This window comes from Dasypus novemcinctus, chromosome 3, assembly GCF_030445035.2.
Source record: "Dasypus novemcinctus isolate mDasNov1 chromosome 3, mDasNov1.1.hap2, whole genome shotgun sequence".
NCBI lineage: Eukaryota > Metazoa > Chordata > Mammalia > Cingulata > Dasypodidae > Dasypus > Dasypus novemcinctus.
The window spans coordinates 80,785,603-80,811,714 of record NC_080675.1 but is presented as its reverse complement, the minus strand read 5'-3'; positions in this window follow the sequence as shown (position 1 = coordinate 80,811,714).

The window sequence follows — 26,112 nt, the reverse complement described above, 5'->3', positions numbered from 1 at the left end:
CCCCTGTGTGGCATGGCACTCCTTGCATGCAGCAGCACTGCACATGGGCCAGCTCACCACATGGGCCAGGAAGCCCTGGGTTTGAAGCCTGGACCTCCTATATGGTAGGCAAACACTCTATCAGTTGACCCACATCTGCGTCCCAGCAAGTGGATTTAATGTATAAATCACAAATGGAATTAATTCAACTACTAGAAAAGCAGAGAAACTTCACAAATTTGTTCAAAAAGTAACTTCATAGCAGTGAAGCCTGCTGGAAGCTACCTCAATGTGCATATTTGAGAAGTGGTGATGAGAAGTTACCTTGATTCCATTGGGAATCTTCAGTTTTCTTTTTTTTTAATGGAAAAAGTAATTTTCCCTCTACTGCTAAAGTAAAATACCTGATAATTAATGTCTTCATGGTAAAAGTGTAAAAGTAAAAAGCAAAGCACTAAAAAGTTCATTTTAGATGTAACACATTGCATTGGAAATGTTTTAAAAATGTATAAAAATCAAGAGATAAACTTCAGCATTGTCAAACTTTCTTGTGCATTCAAACCAGGCCTTCAATACACTGCAGGTTGCCTCTCCATGTGAGTTATTGGCCAGGTTGGGCACTGACCCCTATAACAATAAAGGCATCTGCTACATCTCTGGTTGTGATCCTGAAGTTGACGGAAACTATGTTGCAGTTTCAAACTCCTGCATCAGCCAATAATGGCTTGATATAGCCAGATGTACAATGGATATTGCCTCCAGACTGGCACTGTTGCATAGTGCCAAAGGGTGCTATGCACCAGGCTGGTGGAATACTAGAACCTACTTTCTTAGCTTCTCTCTAGGGTCAACAATGCTGCAGCTTGCTGGCTATGTGAAGGACATACCAAGTGGAGCAATGATCACCAGAGTTCTGTGAGGAAAATTTAAACACAATTGGCATTATGGCCTACTCCCACGGAGAGACAATATGTATGGTATCACAAACGTGGACCTTAAATCTATTAATTGCAGCTCAAAGAGAAACTTATGCATTGGGTAGTACATTAATTAGTATTAAGTAATGTACCTATATCCTACTCTAGATATATGCCTGATAATTATAGTGATATCTTTTCTATTCTAGATCATATGCAGAGGGACACTGAACATGTTAAAAGTCCTGGTAAACTTTATTTTCTAAGTAGTTAATGAACATGTCTAAGATAAAGGAATGGCCACCTTGCCTGAGAGCAGTGGAGCCAACAGCCCTTTTAATCTAAAAAGTCACCAAATTAACTTGGGGGTGACCTCTCAGTCTTCATCCCACACCAGGTGGAAGACATGCTTAGCCCATGTCTCTCTCCTAGCCCTTATTCCAAAATCTGTCCCATTCATACCCTGGGGAGGACTGGCAAACCCACATGCCATCCTACCAGGGCTAAGCATTTTCCCACCAGAGGGGAAAGGGTAAACAAAGTGGCTAGGACCCACTTCAACTTAGCCCCTTTGAAATTGTCCAAGGAAAATCTTTCCTCCCCCAAGACCTACAAACCAGATTCTGATCAAAACTTGGCAAGAAAACAAACATCATTCTCAATTAAAGTCAAAATGGAAAGAACTTTACTCTGTAGTTCTGATCACTCCCACAGAGCCATTAAAGTTATAGGAATTTCCAGCTTGGTGCACTAATCCTGGGTAAAGCCAGCTTCCCAAGAAAGTGCCAGTTCACCAGAAGCACTTGACAGGGTGTACGAATTCCAGTCATTGGATAGCCTGAAAAACCTCTTCAAGAGAAAAAGCTAAGTAGTGTCTATGTCAAAGTTGTCTGTTCCTTCTAATTCTAGCCCAAATGCCTATTGCTAGGGGGAAGGCAAATGAGACACCCCTTTAAGAAACCTTGTCTCTTTTCATCTCCTTTAGCTTAACTAAAAAGGGCAATGCCCCTTCTCATTCCTCTCCTCTATCATAAGAACTGGGATTGGCAATTTATACCTAACCCTGTTGTCTATTGCAATCTCTCTCTAGAGTTAACCAACAGCATAAAATAACTCAAGGAAAAATACTGTTTCCCACCAACTTTGGTGGTGTACAGGCACCTGGCCTTTTCTACTCTGTGATCCAGTATCCTCTTAGTGGTACCACATATTTTCAAAATTCTAAACAAGTCTATTTCTTCCAGAATCAACATCTTGTTAGCCATAGGGGAACTTCAGCCAGTTTTGTGCAGGATGCCAGATCCATCTTCCTCCAACTAAGATGGAATAGTAGGAGGGTTTTATACCTTGTCAGGTAGGGTCTACTGTCCCTAACTGCAGGAAGTAGCTACAGAAGGATGATCATCTCCCTTCAGCATCCCTTTAAAAATAAAGGTACAACTTCTCTGAGGGGAGAATGAAGCCAGCTAGTAAGATAGGGAATCAATAGATGGAACCTGACAAGAAGTCCACGTGGACATCAACAACCCCAAGATGGCTACTGGAAGACCCTTCCCATTCAGATGAGCCTCTCTATCATTGAGGGATTGTTACCAAGCACCAATTAGCAATGCATCTGGAAAAAGACCTTGATCAAAAGGAGGAAATGGTAAATTAAATGAGTTTTTATGGCTAAGGGATTTCAAAGTGAGTCGGGAGGTCATCCCAGAGGTTACACTTATGCAAGTCTCAGCAGAATCTCATTGACTGCCACAGTAAAACAGTGCCTCAAATAGCAGCACTCCTGAGGGCTCTAGAGACATCCAAAACTATAAGCAGGGCAGATAGCTCAGAAATTCAACACCCTTTCAGTGGGCCTTACTTTGGAATTTATGCTCCCCAGTGTAAGAGTTAGATTCATTTATAGGTTCTCTACACATGGCTCTTCTGTCCCTTTTATTTGAACCTATAATTAGCACAATACTTTGATAATATATGTCCCGGAGACTTAAATCTTTGATGCATCCATGTGCCAGTTGAACCCTGAATTTCAACAGCGTTGCAGCACCTACTCTCCAGTTCATTGGACTCACCCAGGACAACTAACAAGGAGATAATGATGGACAATGCCCATCCCAGAACAGGGAGTGCTTGTAACTATAAGCAAGATAACTCCATCCAACTGCCCCATGGGAGCTAAGCTCCCTCTCAAGTAGAAGCAGAATGGGCATCACCATTCCAAAATCCTCAAGATTGAGGAATGAACAATGGACTAAAGTAGACTTATTATTATTCTACTATAGACTTATTATTATTCTAGCAATGGAAGACCTCTTATCATTGATATAAAGGTAGTGGTCCCCAGAGGTTCTGAGGAATGAGAGAGGGAAGAAGAGGTATACTATGGGGGCATTTTTGGGACATGTAAAATATAGTCCATGGTTAGTAGCAATGTATCAGTATGTGTTCATCAATTGTAAGAAATGTACCACACTAATGAAGGATGTTGTTAAAGTGGGAAAGTGTTGGAGGGGAGGAAGTGGGGCATTTGGAAATCCCCTTTTTTTTTTTTTAAGATATTTTCTTTATTTCTCTCCCCTTCCCTGCCCATCACTCCTCCATTGTCTGTTCTCTGTGTCCATTCACTGTGTGTTCTTCTGTGTCCACTTGGATTCTTGTCAGCGGCACCAGGAATCTGTGTCTCTTTTTGTTGCATCATCTTGCTGCGTCAGCTCTCCATGTGCACAGTGCCGCTCCTGGGCAGGCTGCACTTTTTTCATGCTTGGCAGCTCTCCTTATGGGGTGCACTCCTTGCACGTGGGGCTCCCCTACATGGGGGACACCCCTGCGTGGCACGGTACTCCTTGTACACAGCAGCACTGCACATGGACTAGCTCATCACACAGGTCAGGAGGCCCTGGGTTTGAACCCTGGACCTCCCATGTGGTAGGCAGACACTCTATCTTTTGAACCAAATCTGCTTCCCCCTTATATAATTTTATGTAACATTTATGTAATCTAAAGTTCCTCTTAAAATAAAAATAATTTTTTAAAAAGGAACAGGACAAGGATGTCTGTTCTTACCACTTTAGTCATCATTTACTAGAGGTACTAGCCAGGGAAATTAGGCAAGAAATGTAAATAAAAGGCACACAGATTGGAAAGGAAGAAGTGAAACTATCTCTATTGACAAAAAAATCCTAAGGAATCCACCAAAAATCTATTAGAGCTAATATATTCAGCAAAGTGCAGTATAGAAGATCAATATGAAAAAGTCTATTGTATTTCTGTACACTAGCAATGAACAATCTGAAAACAAAATTAAGAAAACAACTTTATATTCAATAGCACCAAAAAGAACAAAATACTTAGGAGTAAATGTAACAAAAGAGGTGCAAGACTTGTACACTGAAAACACTTATACATCATTGAAAGAAATTAAAGCATGCCTAAATAAATGGAAAGACATCCTATGTTCACAGATTGGGAAAATTAATATTGTTAAAATAGCAATACTACCTGAATTGATCTAAGGATTCAACATAATCCCTAGCAAAATCAGTTACCCATTTTGCAGAAATTGACAAGCTGATCCTAAAATTCATATGGAAATGCAAGAAAGGCCCCAAATAGCCAAAACAATCTTGAAAACAAATTTGAAGAACTTACTTCTTGATCTCAAACATACTACAAAGCTCAAGTAATCAAGGCAGTGTGGTACTGGCTCAAGGATCCAGACCCCAAAAATAAACCCATAAGTGTATGGGCTATCGATTTTTGACAACAGTGTCAAGACAATTTAGTGGGAGGAAATATCTTCTCAACAAATGCTTTTGTAACAATTGGATACCCATAAGCAGAAGAAAAACGTTAGGCCCCTATCTCATGCCCCATACAAAAATGAACTCAAAATAGATCGAAGATCTGCATGTAAGAGCTACAACTATAAAACTCTCAGAATAAAGTATAGCTGTAAATCTTCATGACCTTGGAATAGGCAATAGTTGCTTAGATATGATACCTAAAGCATAAGCAGCCAAAGGAAAAAATTAATTGGACTTCATCCAAATTAAAAACTTTTGACTTCAAAGAGCACTATCAAGAACATTAAAATATAGCCCACATAACAGGAGAAAATACTTACAAAACATGTGTCTGCTAAGGGTTTAGTATCCAAAACACATAAAGATACTAAACATTATCTTCCAGATAAACAATAATAAGGTAAATAACCCAATTTAAAAATGGGCAAAAGATTTGAATAGACATTCTCCAAAGAAGATACACAAATGAACAAAACAAGAAGTGATGGAAAGATGCTAACCATCATTATTCATTAGGGAGATGCAAAATTTAAACCATAAGATACTTCTTCATACCTTGTACTAGTGAGCCGAAAGGGGTGCTGATACAAAGTACAGGAATCTGTTGGTTGGCTTTTATAAAGGGTATTTATTTGGGGTAGAAGCTTACAGTCACAAGGTCCTAAAGAGTCCAACTCAAGGTACCATAAGAGGTACTTTCTTACCCAAAGTCTGTAGCCACGTGTTGAGGCAAGATGGCAGGCAATGTCTCCAAGGGTTCAGCCTTCCTTCTTCCTTTTAAGGCTCTGTGGGCCCAGCTTCTTCCAATCTCAGCTGGAGGTTGGCATCAGGCTTGTCTCTCTTGCCAGGGCTCATTTCTTTCCAGGCTCAGCTGCTCTAGTCTCTTCACAGGGTCAGCTATAAACTATCAGACTCCGCTCTTCTTGGGCCACAGGATCCTCTGTGTATCTACTTCTGCATGAGAGTCTGTCTGTTTTATCAGCCCACCAAGGAGGTGAGGACTCAACCCTGCATACCCAAAAGCCATAATCTTAACATAATTTAATCAAAGACATCTTAGCTGGATGTAATACAACCAAAGGGTATCATGCCCAGAAACAGACTCATTTACAAACATAATCAAACATCTTTTTTGGAATTCATAAAAAATATCAAACTGCAACACACCCATAGGATGGCCATAATGAAAATGGCAAATAATAAGTATTGGCGAGGATGGTGAAAATTGAAACCCTCATGCATTGCTTGTGGGAATGTAAAATAGTGCAGTTGCTTTGGAAAACAGTTTGGAAGTTCCTTGAAAAGTTAAAAGTGGAGTAACCATATGATCTAATAATTCATCTCCTATGTATATAACCAAGAGAGTTAAACATATATTCACACAAAAACATGTACATGAATGCTTATAGCAGCACTATTCATAATAGCCAGAAAGTGGAAACAATCCAAATGTCATCAAGTGATGAATGGATAAATAAAATGTGGTGCATCCTTACAATGGAATATTATTCAGCCATTAAAAGGAATGCAGTATACTGATTCATGCTAGAATATGGATGAAACTTTTTTATAAGATTTATTTTATTTATTTCTCTACCCTTCCCCTCATTGTCTGCTCTCTGTATCCATTCTCTGTGTGTTCTTCTGCATCCACTTGCATTAGCCAGCAGCACTGGGGAATTACATCTCTTTTTTTGTTGTGTCATCTTGCTGCATCAGCTCTCCGTGTGTGCAGTGGCACTCCTGGGCAGGCAGCACTTTTTTCACACAAGGCAGCTCTCCTTACAGGGTGCACTCCTTACATCTGGGGCACCCCTATGCAGGGCACCCCTGCATGGCACAGCACTCCTTGTACACAGCAGCACTGCACGTGGGCCAGCTCACCACATGGGTCAGAAGGTCCTGGGGATCGAACCCTGGACCCTCCATATGGTAGACAAATGCCCTATCAGTTGAGCCATGTCTGCTTCCGTGGATGAAACTTAAAAACATTAAACTAAGTGAAAGAAACCAGAAAGGCCACATACTATATGATTCTAATCAAAGAGATAGAAAGTAGATTAGTGGATGACAGAAACAGAGGGATAGGGATAATGAAGACTGACTGCTAATGGGTACAGGATTTCTTTTTGGGGTGATAAAAATATTTTGGGATTAGATAGTGGTAATGATGACACAACCTTATGACTATACCAAAACCAATGAATTGTACACCTTAAAAGGGTGAATTTTATGATACATGATATTTTAATTTTAAGAGAAGAATACATTACCACACACTACCAATCTCCTGGGTATCAATTTTCTTTTCTTTTCTGTGTCCTTCCATCTAGAAAACGATGTTGACCCAGGCATACCTTTGCCAGATAAAGGAAAAAAACAAATTCCATTTTGAAAGTTTTTGTTCTTTGTGACTAATGATAAATAATAAAGGATTGCTGTTTATGGAACAAATGAAGGACTTCAACCAAACATAGCACATGAGAAAAATAAAAGCAAATGCTGGCTTATGTCACTTAAAAAAAGAAAAAGAAAAGATGGAATCAAAACTTTGCCAACATTACATTAAATTACCCAACCCAAGAAAGTTGGATGGGATAATACCCTAAAGTAGGAAGTTCAGTTCCTCAGTAAATCACTAAGAATCAACTGCATGTGCAGCTGATGAAAGAGACATGACAAGGAGCAAGAATAGAAGAGGCTTAGAGATTTAAGTGGCCACAAGCTTAATAAGAAGCAGCAGGGTGATGCAGCTGCAAGGCTATTCATTGCAATCTGAGCTACAAACCCAGTGCCCAGTGTGGAAGTGGGGTTTGGGGAGGATAACAGTCCCACACTAGCCCACATTGATCAGATGCTATCTAGAGTGTTGTATGACATTCTGAGTGCCACAGTCTAAGAGGATCACAGGCAAATGAGAATCTGACCAGAATACTGAAGGCCTGTGTCTTGCCTTGCCAGGTTGCTATGAAAATACCACACAATGGGGTTGGCTTAAACAACAGGAATTTATTGTCTCACGGTTTCAGAAGCTGAGAGGCTAACTTCCTCCCAAGGCTGGTAGACTTCTGGTCCTGGCTTGCCTCCATCTTTGTAAGTCCTTGGCTTTCCCTGTCACATGGTGGAGTGCTCTCCTTTCTCTTCTGGGTTCCTGCTGACTTCTTGCATCTGGCTCTTTACTAGGCCTCCAGTAGTCCAGATTAAGACCCACCCTCATTCAGTAGGGCCACACCTTAACTAAAAATAATGTCTTCAAGAGATCATAATAAATAGGACCTTTATTATGGGCTTACACCCACAAAAATGTAGATTAAGATTAAGAACAAACATGTCTAAATTTGGGCACATAATTCAATCTACCACAGCCTGACACCATGACATAACTGGAACCATTCAAAAAATAGATTCTATTTAGCTTGCAAAAGAAAGGGAAAAAGAGAAATAAGAAAATTTTCTCAAAAAAAATTTTATTATAGAATGTAATTAACATCACCAAATCCTATATTTGCAAGTGGTTAAAATGAGAAATGTTGTTATATATATGTTACCATGATAAAAAAATATTTTTTAAAATTTTATCAGGATTCAATTTATTTTGGGACTCCAAAGAGGAAAGAATATTCTTCATGAGTCTTATTAGCAAGATCTCAAAAAGGGAAAAACCTAAGTTTGCCAAACATTTGAGAATTGAGTTGGTAATCTCAGACAAAATCCATACAAGAGCCAGAACTCACAATGAAACAATGTCACAAATAAATGTAAGGAAGCAGGAAAAGGGAATCTTCATTTAAAAGGTGGAAAAGGAAACTGGCAAGCAGACAAGGAAAAGGGGAAATGACAGCCAATACAGAAATACGGTCAATGAATCCCCAAGTTGTGTCCTAGAGAACTGTGTTGTGTCCCCAAGTGATTCTTAGGCAGCCAGCCTGGCACCTGCTCACCACCTACCATTTGGAAATCATTCTTCTAGAGGGTTCCTTTGATCCTGCCAGATCTGTCCTTTAAAACCCTCAATCATTTCCCATGGCTGCCAAAAATAAGATCCGAAATTCTTAACATGGCTTCAGAACTCTGCCTAATATAGCCCAAATCAAAAATTCATCTCCCATTCCTTCCCATCACCAGTCCTGTCCTCTGGCCAACCTCAGATATCCATCACTCACCAAGCATACATCTCCATTTCCTGCCTGCAAACGTCTCTCTGCCCTATTCCTCACCTGGAGTACCTCTACCCCTCACCAAATCTGTTATTCATCCTATCCATCTTGAACCAAAGGCTCAAATGCCGATTAATTAATTCTTTCTTGATTATTCCATGCAAAAGTTATCCCACCATCTACATCCCCCTCTGAGACCTTGATCACTTAGCTACTGCAACTTAGTTCTCATTTCCTTAATCTGTAAAACTAGCATAATAATAGTACAAGTTTCATAAGGTTTTGTGAGGATTAAATGAGTTTTTCAAAGGTGGAGCACCTAGGATATGCACGAGCAAATTACTGAAGCTAGAACTTGCAAGAGCTCAATAAATTATTATTATTGTTATTGCTTTAAATCTATTAGTGTGATCTTTGTAAATTCAAACCCCTAGTAGACAGTAAGCCACCTCAGCAGGAGTGATGCTTTGTGCAATTTAACACATGCTTAGCAGTCATCCAAAAAAAAAGAAAAAAAGGGTGAATGAGAGAGCAAGGAATGGGTGAAAACCTAAGTAAAAGAATGAATGTCTTAGATTGGGTTTCAAGAAGCAGACCTTGAGACAAAGATTCACATACACATAATAGTGATGGAGTGGGGAGAGCAAGAGAGGAAAGGGAAGGAAGTTGCAGCAGTTTGATATGGTTCATGAGTTCCAAAAATAGATACTGGATTATGTTTGTAAACTGGTCTGTACCTGGGTGGGATTAAATTATGATTAGGGCATTAATTGGGTCATGTCAGTAGGGTGTTGAGTCCCGGCCCCTTGGTGGGTGGGGACTCACAGATACAAAACATAGCAAAAGACAGAGTTGGAATTTTTCAATGCTAGAATCTTGAGCTGGAGCCCCAGAAGTAAGCACACAGAGGAGCTTGGTTGTGAGGAAAGAGAAGCAAGCCCCAGGAAGAGAGGAACCCAGGAAGCCTGAACCCTGGCAGACTTTGGCAACCATCTTGCTCCAACACATGGCAAAAGACTTTGGTGAGGGAAGTGACTTCTACTTTACGGTCTGGTAACTGTAAGCTTCTACCCCAAATAAACATCCTTTATAAAAACCAACTGATTTCTGGTATTTTGCATTGGCACCCCTTTGGCTGACTAATACAGAAGTCAAGCAAGGGTGAAGTCTTAAAGTCCTGCAGAGGTCAGTTTCAGCCTGACCAGACAGGTGAATTCTGGAGTAGGCCTGAGGGTTGTCCCAGCCTGAAGCAAGGTTATTGGGGCTTTCATATACCTGTCTGTATCAGTCCTTGGTTAAAGGCAACCTCTGGGTTCATAAATTCATAACCATGATTATCTCTTCCTCTTGTAGGCAAAGTGGACTTCGGTATCCTAAGGGCTGAAAGCAAAATCATATCAAAGTATGCAGGAGTATGTGGAAACACACACCAAAGAAATTTCCAAGGGGTTCTGCATGGCACACTGAGTGGGACCATGGTGACTGTTCGCCCTGACAGCTAAAAGCTAATTGCTTCTGGTAATCCTTACAAATTGGTATGAAGAGAAAAGCATTAGCCAGATTAATAGCTATATAGCAAGTGCCAGGGGGCCATGGTGATTTGCTCCAGTAAAGATACTATATCTCAGACAGAAGCTGTGATCAGAGCCACCACCTGAATAAGAATACAGTATTTTTAGTCATTCTCTAAGCTCTATCTTAATTCTGCACAGGCAATGCTGGTGCTTCAAATGGGAATGTAGGCATCACCAACCCTGCACCTTTCAAGTGTTTGATGGTGGCACTGATCTCTATAAATCACCTCTAGATTGCCTCTGGTTTACTATCTTGATAGGGAGGGGAAGTTTCAGGGGCTTCCACTTAGCCCTGCCTATCACAACAGCACTTACTCCATGGGTAACAGAGCCAGTGTGGGGATTCTGCCAGTTGACAAGTATGTATAGTCTAATACTGCTTTCAGAAACTGGGAAAATAGCCACAGGAAGGGCCCACCGATCAACTGGGGCCACTGTGAATTGGAAGTGAGTTTCCATTTATCACCTGACCACCATAAGCCCCGACTTTGACTGCTGGGCCACTGTCACATTTTGCTTCTCCAGGAATTAACATCAATTCAGAGCCAATGTCTAGTAAAACCCAAAAATTCTGGGTATTACCTTTTCCACAGTGCAGTTACTCTAGTAAATGGCCACAAGTCCTGTTGAGGAAGACTTGGGGGAAAATTGACTTGTAGCCGTGTTACATGGTCTTTTCTCAAAGGGACCCAGTTGCTCTTCAATCAAGGGTGTCTGAATCTGTGAAGTGGTTTTGGAAAGTGTGAGAAGCCATGACTCATCCTTGTGGCAACTCAAATTAAGATGCAGGCCACTAGATGCAGAGGGATTTTTCTCCTGTTACATATTCTAGAGGAATGCCCACTCCTTTCATTCCTAACAATGCTATGATCAATTAGTCACTGCCCAAGGACCCTGTGGGTCAAAGCATTCCAGTACCAGTGTCCCCTCCTACCCTTTCTGGTGAGGTTTGCTGAGGTGCTAGTAAACTGGAGCTGATCCACAGCATGCAACCTGCTGGAGTACCAGAGAAGCTTGTGGGAAAGTAGGCACCAGTGGGCCTTTTGCCCATCATTATCAGCGACAGTATCCGAGGAAAAAGAAAACCACAAAAGCACACTGAGGGAAGCGGATGTGGCTCAACTGATAGAGTGTTCACCTACCACAAAGGAGGTCCAGAGTTCAAACCCAGGGCCTCCTGACCCGTGTGGTGAGATGGGCCATGCATGGTGCTGCCGCGCACAAGGAGTGCCATGCCACGCAGGGGTGCTCCCGTGTAGGGGAGCCCCACATGCAAGGAGTGCACCCTGCAAGGAGAGCTGCCCCGCATGAAAAAAGCACAGCCCACCCAGGAGTGGCGCCACACACACGGAGAGCTGATGCAGCAAGATGACACAAAAAAAAGAGACACCGATTCCCAGTGCCGCCAAGAACGCAAGCAGACACAGAAGAAAACACAGTGAATGGACACAAGAGAGAAGATAACCAGCAGGGAGGGGAAGAGAAATATAAATAAATAAATCTTAATTAAAAAAAAAAAAAAGACACCAAAACCAGGAAGAGAAACTCCTTCCTCTGATATGATTTGCAGTTGCCCTCCAGCACCCTCTATTGATAAATACTATTACTGCACTAGATAGCAAGGTGAAAATGTTTAGGTAGTTCAGCTCCAATATCACAAACAGAAAAAAGAACAAAAAAAGTGGATCTGGAGCTGAGAGGCAATAAATTGATAACTAGCACAGGTGCTCACTTCTCTGAGCCTTTTGATCCCTTGCTTGACATGATGCCAATGCAGTTCTGGCCTTTCTCCCCTCTTTAATGTGGGTCATTATTTTTTCCAAGCCTCCAGGAGTCATCCAGCACCATATGGAAGCTGGATCCAGGAGCTCATGCCAGAAAGTTAAATCCTGAATTACAGGAGAGTATATTCACTTTAACAAACTCTGTCCTGATCCAACTCAGTAGTCTGCAGTATTCTCAAAATCCATTCCCAGGTTAATGTGCCAGTATATCTTGGCCAGGTCTGCAGCTCAGCTCCTTTCTCCCTCAGCAGGGCCAGCACTTCTCCAATCAGGAAATTACAATATTTGATCCAAATTATTGGTCTAATGACTAGGAAGGGAGATGAGGACAAATCATGAGGAGAGTATGTATTATCTTGCAGAGCATCTGTTCCAATTGAGACCTCAGCATAATCTCCAGAAAAGAAAGTAGGCACTTCTACCCTCTAGCAAGAGGAAATGGTCCACTTCTGCAGGCCCAGAGGTTTCAGGATAATCTGGGGGCCCAGGGTGCTCTAGGGCACCCAGATGTCCCCACTCCAAGTCTCAGGGCCCACACCATCCCTATCAGTAGCTTTAGCATGAGAGAAGCTACTAATTTAGACTGCTCTTCTTACACTCAGGCCCTGAGTCTTATCTTAAACATGGGCTGCTGGCTGGCTGTTGCTGTGGAGGCTTCAGACTCACACCGTGATTTATGTTGGTAAGGAGCTTGTCATTTTCTCTCTTCCATGTGTCAGTAGCACCCAGAATCAACCAATGAATTCCACGGGTCCTTCTAATTACTATTTCCCTCAAATCTCTCAAATGCTAGAGATAGAGCATGAGCCAGTTCATCCCTTTCCACCTACCTCCCCATCCCAGCTCATCAGAAGTAAAAGTCTTAGTACCTACAAGGCTACAGTACACCGTGCTACAGCTCTCCACCTGGTAGAGTGATGCGGTTCTTGTTAACACCTGGCTGGTAAGTAAGCCAACTTCAGAATCCCATCCTTAGAACATGCTGCCCAGGACCACGTTCAGTACCAACTGCCTTAGGGAGGAATCCCATGGGAGGGACCCTTGAGAGAGGGCCCCAGGAGAAACTGGTAAGAGAGAGGAAGAAGCAAGACAGGGAATAGGAGGAAACCCAGTAAGGCCCTGTATTTGCTATCTATTTTGTATAACAAATTACCCCAACACTTAGCAGTTTAAAACCATCATTAACTCAGTTTTTGTGGCTCAGGAATCCAGGCACTGCATAAATGAGTCTGCTTTATAGTCTCCCACAAGGTTAGTCAAGGTCGTGATCTAGGTGACTGCAGTGTCATCTGAAGGTGCAACCTGGGAAGGATCTGCTTCCATGCTCACTCTGGTTAGAGGCAGCACTGAGTTTCTCACAGGTTGCTGGAATGGGGGCCTCTCCAAATAGGCAGCTTGTTTCCTCAAAGCATGTACACTGAAGAAGCAACAGAGTGAGTCTGTTAGCAAGTTGAATGTCACAATCTTCTGGAATCTAATCATGAAAGTGATATGCCACTGTGTTTGCCACAGTCTATTGGTTAGGAGCCCATTATCTGTCTAGCCCACACTCAAGGGGAGGGGATTACATACGGACATTGTGACTGTTTGAAACTTTTTGTGGATCCCAGAAAAGATCATGTCCTTAGAACTAATCCATTCCTGTGCTTGTAAACCTATTGCAGATGGGAACTCTTGATTAAATTGCTTCTGTTAAGGGCCTTTGATTAGATTGGGTGACCCAGGGTAGTTCTTAATCCTCTTGCTGGAGTCCTTTATGAATGGAAGACTAAAAGCAGTAGGCACAAAAAAAAGTGGCAGAGACAGAGAGAGGCCTCCAGAAGTTGAGAGCCTAACAGAGAGAGAAGCCACAGGCTTGGAAGAGAGGGGGAAAGATGAGCAGACAACATTGGGTTCTGCCATGTGCTTGATCACCGACAGCTGAGCTTGGAGAGAATACATCTTTAGATCATGCCCCTGTATGCCTGATCACCCACAGATGCAACTTGGTGTGACAGCATCTCCTGATGATGCCTTGGTTTGGGCACTTCCACAGTCTAATAAATTCACATTATAAAAGCTAACCCATTTTTGGTATATTGCTCCCAGCAGCTTTTAGCAAAATAAACCAGGCATGAATTCCAGGAGCCAGGAATCACTGGGAGCCATCTCCAAGGCTGCAAACCACAGGTACAATCTAAAAGTTTCAAGAAGGATAACTTCAGCCTGATCCTGCAGGGAAATTCTTAAGACTACGTTATACCTCAGAGTTATTCTGACCCAGCACAAGGGAGCTATGGCTTTATTCTTCTATGCACATCAGCCATGGGTTACAGATCACCCCCAGTGGGGCATATATTTCCAGACCCTTCCAGCTCTTTGTGCAAGCAGGAAAGGTGACTTCCAGGAGCCTGAGGGCAGTCCTCTAAAAAAAAAAAGAGACAGAGGTACTGGCTGCTGGAAGTAAACACTGGAGTCTGGGCTGAGCAGCAGCCCTGTGCACTACATGAGGTGAGCAAAAGAATGCAGAAGAGCACTTTCCATGGAGGTGTCAATAGCAAATAATTATTAAATATCTGTTATTTTGTGTGGCTATTCTAGTCAGAGATCTTTGATTTTAACAGGAGCCCACTTATTTGATTTATTGGGAGAATTCTGAAAAATTTCACAAACCTGAGACAAGCAGAGCACTGTGGCTCAGGGGGCCTAATCCTGGGGACCTGGAAGAAGAAAAGCATAGGGAACCCAAGAGGCCACTCTTCATCCTTCTATGAGGTCAAGGGTATTTCAGTTCTTTTTCTTTCTGATGGCTGCTTCCGTTTCTTTTTGATAACAGATAGTCTCTATCCACTGATCCATGTACACTAGACTTATCATTCCTGCTCCTGAGTCCCCCCTTTCAGCCCCTTCAATGGTCTTTCAGAACAGCTCTCTACAAGCAGTTGATTCTATTTCTCCATGGTTTTTTTTCTTTTTATACTATTCTGTGTTTTTTTCAAATTTTCTACAATGAGCATGCATTAATTTATAATCAACAAGAATAAAAACGGCAGGACAGCAGGGAGCTGAGGTGGCACAAAAGATTGAGCACCTCTCTCCCACTCCAGAAGGTCCCAGGATTGGTTCCCGGTGCCGCCTAAAGAGAAGACAAGCAGACACAGAAGAACACACAGCAAATGGGCACACGTAAATAAATAAATAAATCTTAAAAAAAAAAAAAAAAAGGCAGAACGGGGTTTTTCCCACCCACCCTCCACCCCCATTGCCAAGATTCTCTGTATTTCCCCCAAATCACCCTCTTCCTGATAGATCTTTGGAAAGATAACATATTTGGCCTGTCATTGTTAGCATAACATAGCTAAGGTCCACAATGAAAGGTAGGCATTATCTGCAATAGAAAGTTTTATTGTCTTTTGTGTTATTTGCTCTGAGGAATCTGAAGGACCTGAAAAGACAAATGCCATTCCTCCAGCTGAAGCTGCAACTCTGGGGAGCACTATGGGAGAGGGAGAAAAGAGCAAGGTGGAGTCTCTAGATAGCAAGTGGGATAATTCTATGAGAAAGCAATGTTTGGCGCCCTCCTGTGGTCTTGGTGTGCAATTGTAAATATGTACTAGTACGAGCTAGTTTTCCTCATACTGAGCTACCATTATTACAGGTATAAATAATGAATAGCGGGAAGTGGGCTTGGCCCAGTGGTTAGGGTGTCTGCCTACCACATGGGAGGTCCGTGGTTCAAACCCTGGGCCTCCTTGACCCATGTGGAGCTGGCCCATGCACAGTGCTAATACGTGCAAGGAGTTCATGCCACGCAGGGGTGTCCCCGCGTAGGGGTGCCCCACACACAAGGAGTGTGTCCTGTGCAAAAAAAGTGCAGCCTCCCCAGGAATGGCGCCACGCACATGGCGAACTGACGCAAGATGACGCAACAAAACAAATACAGGCTGCCGGTGCCACTGACAAGAATACAGCGGACACAAGAGCAACACACAGCAAATGGACAGAGAGAGCAGACAACTGGGGGTGGGGTAGGGAAGGGGAGAGAAATAAATAAATAATAAATCTTTAAAAAATAATAATAATGAATAGCATACAAACAAAACAAAACCACAAGGAATAGCAAACAAACAAAACAGCACTGTAGTCTAAGAGCTCATATGACAAGTAAAACATGGGAAGTTCAAGAAGAAAGTGCCAAAGAAAAATTCTCTGATTCTCTCTTCTCCCGTGGTCATTTTCCTCCGTCTAGCACAACCCTTAAAATAAGTATTTTAGAGAATGAGAAAAAAATAATAGTGACTTCTGTCACTATAAAAATGCAACAATGGGACACTTGAAAACACTGCTAATCCTCTTAAGTCTTATCAAGTGCTAACCACTGGGTTGCAATGAACATTGCCTTACCTTATATCATACCAGTCTTCAAATAAGCATTATATTAAGAGAGAGAACATTTCTCCATCTCCTAGTAGTATCACAAGTAATCCATTCTAGAAATTTTAAGACCTTGGCTAATTTGTTTTTAACATTAATAAAGGAAAATTTGAGAATTTTCTTCATTATATTAGACACCCTTGGTTCCTTGTGACTATCTTATATCTCTCATGCAGTCATCGAAGTCCATTTCCTTTTGTTCTGTTCTTCCCTGTGGAGGAGAACAGCTATTTACCATTTTCCCTGGGAAGCCTTCACTGTTAGAGCTCACCATGACATTACCTATCTTTAAATACCAACTGATCCACATTTATTTGACCATTTCTCATACATTCCATTTTTCAATTTTGGTCAAATTTGTAGCTTCCCTTTCAATCTACTCCAAGTTTTTCTGGCTTTCCTAGACCATAGAGCCAAATCAAATATGTGAAACTTTGGGTGATTTCTAAGCATTACACTCTCCCTACTATAAATAAAAGAAACACAAAGAGGTAAAGGAATTTCTTTGTCGGGCTGGAATGTGTGGCTAGGCTTTTGCATGAGATAAAAATTCTGTCTTTTCGTAGTGCTGGGCAAGTCAATAGAAGAGTTGACACCATTTGCGAAAGTCATTTATACTTGGTAAAAGGGTGCCATCTAGTGCCCTAGACCAGGAATAACATCTGCAAGAGAAGGGTAGGGAGAAAACAACTGTAAATCAATTACTGCGCAAAATGACAACTCAAGAAACTAGCAGGGCCAAGGCAATTTAATAACAACAGGTCGATTGACTCTAGGGAACCATAATTCTTAGTCTATTGACTGGGCCATTGGAGCAGCTTAACAAATAGCATAGCCATTTTCCAGAGAGAAACTGGCACTGTTGGGAAAGTTCTCCTCCAGCGTTTAGAAGAATGAGAGGAGAGCAAAGCAAGCAACTCCTTCATACCAAGTACTAATCTAAGCACTTTACACATATTCTTTAAATTTAATCATCAGGTCCACCTTATGAGGCAAGTAGTATTATTCCCATTTTACAGGTAAGAAAACTGAAGCCTGAGAGACTAAAATCTTACCTTTAGGATATACAACAGAGCTAGGCCTGACTCTAAAACCCACATTCCTTCCTTTGTGCTGTCCTCAGGGAGGATGTAAAGGGGTCTTCTCAGCCCCCTTTCCTATTACCTTCTACAGGGAAGATCAGGGAGACCCCTCTGCTTACCACAGCTCTTAACACTTCCCATTACCCCCCAGAGAGTCTGTGCTCTGACGGACAAATCTGCTGAAAGATGCCAAAAAGAAAATTTGGAAGTTGTGAGACATAGTGTGCTCTAACAACAACTAGATATCAAAAGAATTTCCTGCAGTTCAATGAAATCTCTTAGTTGTTGTTGTCTTGCCATAGCCTTTAAATCAGGAACTCCTAGGTATCAGGTTCCACATGCTTGATATGCCACATAAGTGGTAAATAAATACTGACCAATCAACTGAATTAAAGCACATGAAAGTTTCTTGTTCTCACCTACATTTCTCTTGCAATAATAAAGCTGTGGGCATTGACATGAATGCATCCAAAGAGGGACACCTGTGTTCTCAGAAAAGGACAGAGGAGTTCAACAACAAGAAAAATGTGCCAGGGATAAAGTCCCTTTCAGGCACAGGTTAACTACAGTCACTCAGCTAATGCGGCCCCTCTCCAGGTTAACTAACCAGCATATGTATTAAGAAAGGGAAGGAAAATCGAGAAAAGGTGTCTTAGTTTGCCAAGGGTTACTGTAACAAAGTCCGGCAGACTAGGTGGCTTAAACAACAGGATTTTATTGTCTCCGTCTCAGAGGTTAGCAGTCCAAAATCAAGGTGTCAACAGGCGCACGCATCTCTGAAGTTTGCAGCGTTCTGGTGGGAGCCTGTCGGCAATCCAGTACTCAATCTCTGGCACAAGGCCATCTGTCTCCTTCTGTCTTCTACCTGTTCCAAGTTTCCTTTGCTTTTAAGGACTTCAGTCATATTGGATTAAGGCCCATCCTGATTCAGTTTGGCCTCATCTCAACTAACAGGACTTTCAAAGGTCCTATTTACAAATGGGTTTACACCCACAGGACTAAGAGTTAGGACTGGAACATGTCTTTGTGGGCAGACATGATCCAATCTATAACAAGGGGTAAAACTTAATTATTTTTCTGAAAGTTGGATCATGTGAAGAAGTAGAAGGTTTTAAAGATATTAAAGTTTCATTCACATCATTATTCTTACTTCAGTCATTAAGTCTATTAAGTAAATACAATCAGTGAGGCAATTAAACAGTCAAAAAAGGTAAATAAATAACGATATTGTTATCAAAAAAACAAAAACAAAAAAACAGCAATGATGAGCTCCTGATTACAAAGAGGATAAAAAGACATGAAAAATAAAATAGAAAAAAAAAATGAGGAAATGCGGTGAGTTCTTTAAATCATATGGGTACTTCTTGTCATTGATTTGTTTTGTTTCTGAAAGGAAACATCTCTAGAAATATACTGCATCCAGGAAGAATTTCTTGAAAATTTTCCTCTAACTGGGAAGACAAACCAAAAATTCATTAAAGGGAATTTCCTTTTTTTCACACATACACCCTCAATTCTAATATTTGAAGAAAATAAAGGATATTCTCAAAGAAAGGAAAATCTTAACCTGTCACATATTCCAGCTTAAGTTAAAGAAATAAACTATTATTCTTTGAATATCTGAAGACTACTTGAGGAGTCAAAAGCAAACCTTCAAATAGAATCCATGCTATTTAGCGTCTAGATTTGTCCTAGAATCTCTACATGGTAAAAATTCATTATAATTGTGAAGCCCCCACCCTGTGTGTGCTGTGGTGGGGGTGGGGCAAGCCAAGGGTCTAGTCTCCACAGAGAGGCCTTTCCAGGGTGAAGAGGAACTCAGTGGCTCCCATCAGTGGAACAAGGGGTTTGGGAAAGTCCAGGGTAGTCGCAGTGTGTGCTTCTCCATCCATTCTCTCTTGAGGGGTCTCTGCAGAAGCCACAAACTTACAATACTGGTTCCTGTAAAAAGGAGTTCACTCTATAGCCCTGAATGCAGCTTCTCCATCTAGCCCTAATTAGGGTACAAATGACTGAGGGAGAAGGACAAGGGGTATGAGAATGTGTTTGTTCAGGTAAAAGCAAATCACTCAAAAGAGTTGGCACAAAGGGTATGTTTGTGGGGAGAGATGACAATAAAAATGTAGGCAAGGGATCGATTATGAAAAATCTTGTATGAATCCTAAAAATTCTCATTTTATACTCCAGATTAGTGTTTCTTAAGTATAAGTAATAGTTGAACCTCTTTAAACATTTTTTCTTTTTCCAAAGGAAGAAAAAAGACCTCACAGATCCTGTGTTGGCTTAAATTCTCCTTAAATATTATGCCAGAGACTGCTCATAGGTCCCTAATATTCGTTCTTCACATCTTTCTTTTAGTGACAGAAACCCTCAAGTTCTCCCTATAGCCTACATTTCCCAACCTCCCTTGCAACTAGCTATGGTCATGTGACCAAGTTCTGGCCAATGAGAAGAGGAAAAATGTATCTCCATAAGGAAGCTACTTACTCTTCACTTCCTCTTCCCCTCTTCCCACAGGCTAGAATTCCAGTGCAATGGCAATTTTCAACCAGCTTCAGCCAATACGTGAGGACCTTGAGATTCAAAACGTGGTTTGTGGACCAGCAGCGTCAGCATCAGATGGGAGTTTGTGGAAAGAAGTATCTCAGGCCTCCCCCAGACCTACTGAAGCAGATTCTGTATTTAAATAAGACCTCCAGATGATTCATATTTCATTAAAGTGTGAGAAGCCCTGCTCTAGAAGGTAAAGCAGCAGGCTACAAGGAACCTGGGTCTTTGAATGATGCTACACTACTAGACCACCTACAAACTCAGACTTTTTAAAGATTTATTTAATTTTATTTATTTCTCCCACTCCCACCCCATTGTCTGCTCTCTGTGTCCATTCTCTGTGTGTTCTTCTGTGTCTGTTGTATTCTCATTAGGCGGCTCCGGGAACCAATCCTGGGACATTCCGGAGTGGGAGAGAGATCATTCTCTTGTTCCACCTCAGCTCCCTGATCTGCTGCGTCTCTTATTCTCTTTCCTCCGTGTCTTTTTTTGTTACATCATCTTGCTGCACCAGCTCTCCGCATGGGCCAGCACTCCTGAGCAGGGCAGCAACTCCTGCACAGGCCAGCATTCCATGTGGGCCAACTCACCACACTGGCCAGCTGCATTCACCAGAATGCCCTGGGCATTGAACCCTGGACCGCCTACATGGTAGATGGGAGCCCAATTGCTTGAGCCACATCTGCTTCCCCAAACTCCAACTTTTATAAGAAAGAGAAATAGACTTTCTAGACTTGTTTAAGCCACCTCATTTTGATCTCTTTTTGACTCAACATGTTATCTATAAATATGTACAAATATAAAACATGATATAAATACCCATCATTATAGCTTTTTAAAAAAATCTCAGTGTATTTGTGTTTTACTTTGACCGTATTCAGATTCAGTCTAAATCACTTATACTACAGTGGTTTTGTCGAGTAGTTAAACTGATTATGTCCAAATCCACAGCTATAAAATCAAAACAAATTTATAAATAAAATTTTTTAAAACTATAAAACCAATAAAAATCCAAATGAACAATTGTTTTAATATAAGGGGATGGAAGATGTTTTTCTGCTGGAACGAAATTACTTTTTACAACATGCCTGCTTATGGTACTAATGGTTTTACACAGACTTTTTTTTGAGTTTGGCAGGCCTATGCTACCATGTGTTTTGTAATGGCTCAATTCTCTCACCACTTGCCTTTACTTGAAGTACTGTCAAACCATCACTAGCACCAAATACTGTGATATCATTTTTCTTCCCTTGGCCTAAACACATCATTTATATATTATGTTACCTCTATTCTTTTCTTAGTCATCCAAAACAATCAAGAAGCACTACTTAATGCCAAAAAATTTTAAAAATACAAATGTAAACACAGTTTAAAACATTAAAATTGTCCCCCAGAGACCTAGAGAATTAACACCTATTCACACAAAAACCCATGCACAAGTGTTCATAGCAGCTTTATTTGTAATAGCCAAAGCATGGAAGCAATCCAAATATCCTTAACAGGTGAATGGATAAACAAACTACAGTGCATCATACAATGGAATGCTACTCAGCAACAGAAACAAATTATTGATACACGTAACAACTTGGATGGATCTCAAAAGCAGAGCATTTTGCTGAGTAAAAAAAGAAATCTCAAAAGTTCACATACTGTCCTCCCATGGCCCACTGGATGGAACATGGGAAAGTGTGGGCTATGGTGTGGAACACGGGACATGGGGTGCAGCGATGCCCAGAGATGTACTCACCAGACGCAATGGATGTGACACGATGATGGGGGAGAGTGTTATTGGGGGGGGAGTGGTGGGGTGGGGGCGGTGGGGGTGAATGGGGACCTCATATTTTTTTTAATGTAATATCTTTTTAAAAAATGAATAAATTGAGTAGAATTTGAAAAAAAAAAAGTTTACATACTGTATGATTCCATTCATATAACATTCTCAAAATGACAAAATTATCTAACCAGTGAACTCTCCTTCACATGCAGTCCTCATGTATTATACCTCAAACTACTTCTCAGAGTTAACCTGGAGCACATGTGTGAGAATATTCCCCTCAAGGGGCAGCAGAAGGCAGCAGCCCTGTCCATAATCAGAGCTGTCCTCTGGGACCAGTTCACCCCTCAGTCTTCAAGGGTATTCTGGCTGAGCCCAAAATCGCAAAGGGTGCACACATGGGTTTATGGTAGGTTGAATTATGTACTCCAGGGGGAAAAGAATGTTTTTAATCTTAAATCCATGCCAGGGTGTGAACCCATTATATATAGGACTGTTTGAAGGTTTGGTCAACTGAATCAGGCTGGCTCTTAATTCTATTACTGGAGGCCTTATAGAGAAGAGAACACAGAAAAGTCACGTGGAGCAGCCAGAAGCTGGAAGTCACCTGAACCCAGAGAAGAAAAGAGAAGACATGCCACATGACAGGAAAGCCAAGGAACCTAAGGATTGTCAGCCAGACAGAATTCTAACAACCCCAGGAGGAAGTAAGCCTTCCCGCCTCTAAATCATGAGCCAATAAATTCCTGCTGTAAAGCCAGCCCATTGTGTGGTATGTCATAGCATCCTAGAAACAAATACAACAGGCTTCACAAATTACCTCTTCTTAGCCTCACCTACACCAACTGACACCACAGCTAGAAATCACACAGGAAGGCAGGAAAAGAAATCTCCTATACACAGATGGGAGTCGAGAGTGCCTCACCTGCTCTAAGAAAACTTGTTCTTCAGGGCCTGAAAAGCTGCACCCTTTGCAGCTTTGCTTCATGTTCACAACCAAAAGGGTGTTAAATACAGATTCACACAGGAAAATGTATTATGAAGTGTTTGCTAAAAGGGGCTCCTCTTCTCTCTCAGAAATGAAAGCCCAGAAAGAAGCAAAGGAGGATGTGTGGCCTTGTTTTAGTTTCCTCATTGCTAAAGCAAATACTATGCACTGGGCTGCCTAAACAGTGAGAATTTATTAGCACTTGGTTTTGAGCCTAGAAGAAAGTCCAAATCAAGGCATCATTAAGGCGATGCTTTGTCCCAGAAGGTTATGGCATTCTAGGGCTGGCTACCAGTGATCTTAGTCCTGGGCTCCTCTGTCACATAGTGGCCTCTCCTGGCCTCTGCCTTCTCTTCCAGGTTCTGTTGAATGTGACCTTCCCTGTAAGCCCTTCAGTATAGGATTAAGACCCATCTTGGGGAAGCGGATTTGGCTCAACTGATTGAGTGCCCGCCTACCACATGGGAGGCCAGGGTTCAAAGCCAGGCCTCCTGACCCATGTGGAGCTGGCCCATGCACAGTGCTGATGAGCACAAGGAGTGCCGTGCCACACAGGGGTGTCCCCCACATAGGGGAGCCCCACACACAAGGAGTGCGCCCCGTAAGGAGAGCCGCCCAGCACGACAAAAGTGCAGCCTGCCCAGGAATGGCGCTGCATGCACGGAGAGCTGATGCAGCAAGATGACACAACAAAAAGAAACACAGATTCCCAGTGCCGCTGACAAGAACGCAAGCAGACACAGAAGAACACACAAAGAGCAGACAAATGGGGAGGGGGTGGGAAGCAGAGAGAAATAAATTTTTAAAAATAAATCTTTTAAAAAAAGACCCATCCTGGCCCACACCTCAATTGCAGTAACCTCATCAAAAAGTCCTATTTACAAGGGTTCACACCCAAAGGATGGATTAAGAATATGTTTTTCTGAGGGACATAGCTCCAAAGCACCACAGCCCCAAAGGTGGGGTTTCCTTTATATCCTCTCTAACTTTTGCCTTGAGGACCACTGGAGGATTTGTTTTAAGTACAGATCCCTGGGCCCCACCCCCTTGGGTCCCAGCTCCCAAAGCATTCCTGCTTGGGAATCCTGAGTAGATACTCATTAACTATTGAAACCTGAGTGATGGGAGATGAGTGCTGTAAAGAGACTCAAAGCATTCCAGCTAATCACTATATTGATGAATAATACAAGGCCCAGAGCAAGGTGCTGATCTACGGAGCCCAGGTTTGAATCTACTAGACGATCCCACTTTTACAACAAAACTTCCTATGACCAGGGAATACAGTTCCTCTTCAAATTCTACTACAGGAATTCAGACTTCAGTTTCCTAGGGCCCAACAGTTGCCCTTGACACAGGGATATGGGAAATTTTACTTGTCTGGGATTTGAAAAGGCCTGGAGAATACCCTGCATCTAACATAGCAAAACTGCAGTTTCCCTCATTTTTGTATATAAGCGCCACACTAACCTGGTGTGAGACCTGGAAGGCAGGACTCCAGAGCCCCTCCAGCAGAGCCTTAACCAGCAGGCCAGTCCCTAAAACAGCACTAAGCACCCTCACATTCCCTCCCCTCTCCCTCCTCAAAAAAAGCTCTTGTTCTACCCCAAAATGGTTCCTTTAACTAAAAGGCAGTCCTCTGGGGAAAACCAATGGCCCCACATCTAAAACTACCATGTCTAGCAATTCAAAGGTCTTGGAAGCTAAAACTAACCCCACAAGAGCAATAAACCCAGTTCAGGAGGTCCGTGGGAATTTGGCTGTTTTTAATCTATCTGAGGTAATTCAGTCCTCGTGTAGAAAAAGAAAAAAAAAAGTCCATGAAAGAAAATCCATGATCTCCAATATTCCCAATTTTCTGATATTAAGACTCCATCAATCTGTATCATCACTGGAAGGAAATTAAGTATGAAAGCCAAAATAAAGAAACCTTTCTGCTTTAATCTTTTCCCAGGTTTAATTCTAGACAAATGAACCTTTCTTGTCAGATTCCCTGGAGATTTAGTTGGAGAGACCAGGCTACTAAAAACAGCTCCTATGTCAACCTGACTGGCCCATACCAAGAATCCAGATGAATTCTTCTGGCAGTCAGTTTTGCCCAAAAACCTTCCATCATCATTAACCAAGGAGAATTGTATTAGTCAGCCAAAAGGGGTGCTGATACAAAGTACCAGAAATCTGTTGGCTTTTATTAAGGGTATTTATTTGGGGTAAAAACTTACAGTTACAAGGCCCTAAAAAGTTCAACTCAAGGTTAGTTCCTCACCAAAGTCTGTTGCCCCGTGTTGAAGCAAGATAGCGGGTGACATCTGTGATGATTCATCCTTCCTCTTTCCTCTTAAGACTCTGTGGGCCCAGCTTCTTTCAATCTCAGCTATAGAGTGGAGGGCTCGTTTCTTTCTCGCTTCAGCTGCTCTGGTCTCTTCACAAGGTCAGCTATAGACTATCAGGCAAATGGCCCATCTCTCCTCCCAAGGCCACAGATCAAAGTTCATTCCTCTTCTGTGTCTCTGGATCTCACTCTATTCCTCTGTATATTTCTTCTTCTGCCTTCTTGATTGAATATCCATTTTTATAGCCCACCAAGGGTGCAGGGACTCAACGCTGAGTTGCACTCTAATGACATGGTTAAATCAAAGCCCTAATCTTGATTTAATCAAGTAAAGGTAAAGCCTTGAATTTAAATCAATCAAAGGATATCATGCCCAGAGGAACAGACCAGTTTACAAACATAATCAATCTCTTTTCGGAATTCATAAATAATATCAAACTGCCATAGGAATTGTCCCAGATTATTCCAAAACAGGTCCTTAAAGCAAAGGTTCTCATAGCCCTCTGGTCTTCCAACAGTAAAGACAGCTGAAAGCTCCCCTGGATCTTCAAAGTCTGATGGGACTCCAGGGCCCTCAAATATAGGTATTCAAGACTCTTCCCAGCCCAAGGCCCTCACAAGGAATATGGGGAGCATTTGCAGGGAAAGTCTCTAAAATCCTTTTATAGCATAAAAGCATCCATTTTACTCTAAAAGCTGCCAAAAGCAATATACCGGAAATGGGTTAGCTTTTACAATGGGAATTTATTAGGTCACAAGTTC